Genomic DNA, 6,477 nt, shown 5'->3' with positions numbered 1-6,477 from the left:
ATAGCAACGGCTTCAGAGCTTCCACATGTGCAAATCAATCCTCTGCTGGTACTGGTACCTTCTGCTTGCACAATTAAAGCCCTGCTGTGCTGGATCAAGATGAACGCTCCCGCCCGATTCTCGCACAATGCACAGGCAAAGCACTGAACTGTTTCCCCTCATCTGGAGAGGTTAGAGGATTGAGAAATGGCGAGATGTCGTTCACCTGCCCTGGAAAACCATCCTCAGCTCGTTCTCAAAGCCAAAAACTCATGATCAGGCTGGTTTCTGGAAGCAGCAGTAAAACTTCTCTTCTTGTTGTTGATGTTTTTTTTTTGTCTGTTCACGCGTGCTGGTATATAGGACAGATTTATAGATGGAGCCACTGCAGCAGTCGCGTGTGTCGGGTCGGCATCACAATGCACCTGCAAAACCTTGAATGCTTGGCCTCAGCTCGATCCGATCGATTCGCTGTAGCACGATGCGCTGCGTGCTCCGTTTGGACGAAATCTGTGTCACTGGCAAGTTGCTCCTGCTGGCCAGTCATCTTTTGATGGCTTCAAGTACGCGTGCTTTGCAGATTTGGAAATGCAACCCTGATATAGCACTCCTTTTCCTTGTACAATATAGAAATGGAGTGGTTCAGACTTCAGAGGGCAATGCTGGAGGACTGAACGAAGAGTTAGCTATGAGGAAGGAGTTGAGCTCGCAAATAAAGGAGTACGTTGAGATCCTGACAAAAGCCGTTCCATGACCTAAGCCAAATTCAAAGCTTTTTGGAAGTGCAGGTGCTGAAGAATGATAGATGGAGAAAGCGAACAGCTGCTCATCTGTACTAACCACCCTATCTCCCAATTTCTCGGAGCAGATAAACACACAGTAGCAATGTGGTCCGCTTCGGGCCAGTGCAAGCATTAACGTACTAGTCTGAAATGGGCCAATCAAAAGCTCAGGACCAGGAAACGTTTGTCTACGTGGTGTCCAAACCGCACTGTGACAATTGAATATTTACGTGCCTGCGTCAACAGTCACTTTGGCCATGGTTTGGACTTCAGACTTCAGAAGAGAATCAGAGTAGACGAAACGAACCCCAGCTGTGGCCGGCGCTGCTTTTAGTTGAGCCAAAGCTGATAGCGTCACCAACAGCTCAGGCATGAATCTTTGCTTTATTTTTTTCTCCAAAAGACCAAAACTATAGGACAATATTTCAGCCTCGTGTCTTGGTTTCATTGTTGGCAAATAATGGCGCAACATTTGCAAGAACAAGAATACAGCACGCCTGCTCCCCGCGTGGAGGAACAGTAGTATGAGGTGCAGTAGCCGCCGAGATCGGATTTTCAAGGTCAGGACGCGTGGCGATGGCGAGGGCTGTCTCTGTTTGGAGTTGGGGGTTAGGAGGCGTCATGCACGAAGCTAACGCTCTGAACGCGTCGTCCGTCTCATCCGTCGGCCTGGTGTGTATGTACGCCATTGCTGGGCAGTCACCGTCAGACCTCATGAGATGAGAGCTGTACCCACACCGCCATTTATGCGGCCTGCAGGTGCTATCCTGTTTGGTTGACGTCTCTGCCGTGAGGTGAGCCAGCAGCCGCCCTCGCGTATGATACGCTATATCTGGACCACTGCACCTGTTTTTTTAAATTTCCTTCCGAACTGTTCGTAGATAATGTTATATGCTACTTTAACAAATAAAAATAAACTATTTTTATTTAAAAGAGTTATATATGACAATATTTTTTTGAAAAAGGGTATACAAACCAATAAAGGTTCGGTACAGAGGGGGCTTAGACGACGATGCTAGGGTTACTAGCTTACAGATGAGTACCTAGATCAACAGTTTATATATGACAATAGTTGGTTTTCAGGATGAATCAAATAACATCACTTTTACGTTATAATTTTTTAAAATTAATAGTGAAAATTAAGAATGTTTATCTTAAAATGGTAAACTTAGAAATGCTTATATTTATGGATATTTGTGGATAGAAAAAAGTACGGTGGACTGAGTTATTTGGGCAACCATCAGCGTATAAATGGCAACTGCTAATCCAAACCGATTTTGGCGTGCGTAGACGTTGTGTGTTACCTGCTCTCTCTCTCTCTCTCTCTCTCTCTCTCTCTCTCTCTCTCTCTCTCTCTCTCTCTCTCTCTCTCTCTGCATCTTCCCCAGCGAAGTGGTTATGAATGGCAATCGGGACAAGCCCATACATATGTTACGGATGAAACATATGCATGCGGTTATCAGTTAAGCATGTCTTAACGCGCGCTGTACTAATTTTGCATGAAATATCCTTCAAGCTCATGCGAGATTTTGGTTGGATATACTTGTTTCTCGTGATTTCACCGACAAAATTGATCGCGAATCTGTCGAACCTCATTAGCCGTCAGTACAGTGCTATCAGCGTCCGCCATACCAGCAAGACGACGAAGTGACTCTGACAACACAGTAGTAGCAGACCAACTTCAACTTGACAACACCAAGGGAAGCAGCTTGACTTGCTTCTAGAAACGAAAGGAACGGCAATGAAAGCCTTGACTTGTTTGTTTGATGGGAGTCAAACATGAGTAACAAGCCTCCCCACGTGGACGTGGAGACATCAGACTCGGAGTGAATTCAGGTCAAAGTTTGGCTGACATTACATTCGTCAGGCTTATCCATCTGCATACGAATGGTTCAACGAACTCAACTGTGCGTGCAGTGCACCCCCATTCGCAGTTTCCTTTTCATACGCGTGCACTCGCGGTGCTACGTGACACGGCCGTCAGATCAGATTTTTTTTTTTTGAAAAGGAGTCAGATCAGAATCAGATGCTGCCGGAGCTGCACGACAGCGACTACACACGAAAGAAAAAGGCATCTGCCGGCCGATCCCGCCGTATCCGTCCGCCGCGATGAATTGCAGCCTGGTCCGGGTGTGGTTGGGCATTGGTGAGTTTGGTCGCCGGTAGGGTGATCTAATCGATCCCAAGAAAAAAACACTTCGACGACGCCTAGATTCTTCAGTTTTCAGCTTCACGACGGCACGCATCGATCGCCTCGGCTGGTTATAACCTTAAGCCGTATCTGGCAGCAAGTTAAGTTTGGTGCCGGATCAATCATCAATCGTGCATTGGGTCTTGAGACCACGCACGCACTGGCCGAGGTAGCTGTGTCAGCGAGCCCAATTGCGTTTGATAGCTTTGAGAGACCTGCTGCTAACAGCCGGCCTGATCAAGTGATCATGCAGTCTTGTACGAAGTATATGCATCGGCTCTGTGTTTGCGTGCTCGGGACGTTTCTTTCAGGAAACGGGGTGGTGTACGTTGGGTTGGTGGATGGGTAGATCTGCAGAGGCGGAATGAACGCTCACATGCATGCATGTTCTATTGGAAAATTTGGGCGAGTGTGTATCTGTTGTAGAGCTTCGCTTTCAGCATGTGATGGTTCTGGTCGATCGTAGTGTGCACCAGTTGTTCAATTCGTACGAGAGATGTTTGTTTTTTTTTCTCACCTAGTAGGCCGGGCTATAGCTAGCTATAGATATATGTATAGTTGTGGTTGAGTCATTTTACCGATCAGATTTCGTACCCAAAAAAAAAAGAACATGGGTCACAGGCTGACATGGTATATAGCCTTGGCTCTTGGGAGACCCCGGCTGGTGATCATCTTACCGTGCAAACACAATTAACAGCGGCATCTGGTTCCAAAACGGTTAGTAGCTAGAGATAATACAAGTGCCATAGCTCGCTCACTCTCTCGATCTTACCTCGTCATCTGACTATAAACACATATGTTCGTACGAGGAGTTCTACGTCAAAGGCTGGTACGTACAGTATTCAATGTTTTCCTTTTCTCAAGACTTATACAGCTACCTGTATTTCAAGATCTCCGCATCTGAACTCTGAAGTACTCATAAACTGGACTTATTAGGAGTACCACCGTCCGTACGCACGAGGACATCAGGAAAACGATGCCTTCCAGACCTGATGGCCCTGCATTGCTTCCGGTAGCTGAGCACTTACGAACTGCATGACGATGCAGCTAACCAGAACGGAATCGACGTACGGCTCTACACTCCATATGGATCAGTACACAAAATAAACACTAATCATCAATCGTTGTTCAGAGAAAACAAACACTGATCAAATTAAAACAAATCTATCGACTTTCCTTCAAAAAAGAAAACAAATCTATCGACTAGGTCGATCGGTCTCAACTCACGGCGTCGCTTTCGAAGAGCTAGCGCGCGTCAGCTGGATAGAATAGATGATGTTGCCGCGGTTAGACCCAACTGTTCAACCAACCGTTTCCTAATCCGTCTTTAAGATGTCCAGTAATCATCGCGTGCAGGTGAGCCGACCTAGACCGGCCGATAGGCCCTCGCGTACACACGCAAAGCAATCTCTCTCGCCTTGTGGCCGATGACAAGAGCTTTCCACCACATTTTATACGGAAAAAAGTCCTATTTACTTAAGGAAGAGTCGAGTCCGCGTTTCCACCCTAGACTCGAAAAACCGTCCATTTTGACCCCTAAAAACCAGACATATGATCTCCTCTATCCGAATCAAATCTGATTTTGTCCGACGTGGCGCCACATCATTCTTACTACGTGGCAATAGTACGGTGGACCCACGTGTCAGCCTTTATCCTCTTCTTGTATTTCTCTTCCCGTCTTCTCTCTCCCCCTCCACCCAGTAGCTCACACCGGCGCTCCCGCGGCGGCAGTGGCAATGCTACCGGCGTGCCCCACGCGCCTACCCCTCAGATCCCACATGCGCCGCTCCTCCGGCGTTGCGCCGCCGCTTGCCGCGCCCCACCCGATTTGACGAACTCTCCCGCCGAGTTAACGGCCCGGCTGGAGCACACTGCGCGGACGCGCGGCTAATCTCCCTCAGGCCAAGGCCGAGGTAGGCGTACCTGAGTGAGAAGAGGATCCAACGCAGCAACGCGTGTCGGAACCCTCCTCTTGAACAGGAAGAGACACGGGAGGCTCTCATGGTGGTCGGCGCTGATGTCCCGGACGACGTCGGGAGAGCCTGAGCGATGCTGCTCGTACAAGTATCCGAAAGCACGCTAGCATCCCAAGTTCCAATTTCCTTTCGTCAATGCACCAATGTCCAACTCTTTCCTCGATCTGTTCATCTCAGTAAGCAAGAAATTCACCAATCTCTTCAAATCAAATCCACCGAAGCATGTCCCCCATGCCACTCCTCTCCCCTGAATCCGTCTAACACAAGCACGTAGCTCTCCCTCAACTTCAATCGTCAAGCAACCAGCAGCTGATCCAATTTCACCAACTAGCATTGTTGCATCTCACCGAATCGCACATGCAACAGCAGCTCGCCGCCCGCCGTTGGGCCGAGCTAGGAGCTAATGACTAGCCAACATCAAGTCGGATACGTTGACGTGTCCCCGGAGTAGCTCGAGTCGCCAATGTGCCTGGGGCATCGACTGTGACGGACGAACCTCGTAGTACCTAGTATGCCGTGAGCTTCGAGATGGGGCCGAGCATTCCTCCCGCGTCAATTGTTGTTGCCGCCGCTCCCGCGTCAATTGTTGTTGCCGCCGCTGGCACTTGCAGGACCAGCCGCCTAGGTTGCAGCTCAAAGCGGGTTAGAAGAATCGAGAAAGCAGCATGCCGCCATGAGTGGCGGTGGAGGAGCATCGAGATGGCCAAGCGTGCAGGTGGGGGAAGAGAAGCGCAGGGAGGAAGGAGAAGTGATAGAGGCTGACAGTGGGTCCTATTGCCATGATGTGGCACCACGTCGGATAAAACCGGGTTGGATTCCGGTCGAGGAGGTCACGTGTCCGGTTTCGTGAGTACGAGGAGCCAGAACGGACGGTTTTTGGGTGGAAACGGAAACTCGGCCGTACGTACGCGGGCTACCGGCTCGTCAGCGGTTTCAATGGGCCAGTCAACCAGATTTGGAGGCCGGCCCATTAACGAATATGTCAAGACATGGCCACCAGCCCACCCAAGGAAATTCAGCATTGCGATTTGTGATGCTTATTAATCATCGTCATTCAGAGGCGATGACAGTTGAGGGAGACGATGAAGCCTCAACGCAGCTATGGCTAACTGCATATTAATAAGGACAGAAACCTAATTGAAATAGAAACCGACTCGGACCTGCTACGGGCTGCACATTAACTGATCATCGTTAGCTCCCCCTCGGCTCATTCATTACCCTCAATCGATGTTGCTTCTGAATTTGAGGCCACAAATACGACTATCACAAGTGACTCTGGAAGAATCTTGCAGAAGTCTAAAAGAATCTTGCAGGAGTGATTTCAGTGCAAATGCTAGGTCGTCGATGCTTGTCCTTTGGGTTTCTGAATACCTTCACGGCTTCACCTCCCACTTCAAAGTGGAGGAATTACGCCCACGTTACGATTAAGCTCCTGCTAGCTCACTTTTCTTTTTCAATAGGCTTGCGCGTATAGTTCTCGAGTGAGCATGGGGCAAGGCAAACAAAGGTTTTGCGTGGTGGGGCCTGACCTGAACGAAGGAGCGGGAAA

The sequence above is a fragment of the Setaria viridis genome, chromosome 9 (genome assembly GCF_005286985.2).
Source record: "Setaria viridis chromosome 9, Setaria_viridis_v4.0, whole genome shotgun sequence".
NCBI classification, from domain to species: domain Eukaryota; kingdom Viridiplantae; phylum Streptophyta; class Magnoliopsida; order Poales; family Poaceae; genus Setaria; species Setaria viridis.
This window is presented reverse-complemented; position numbering follows the sequence as displayed.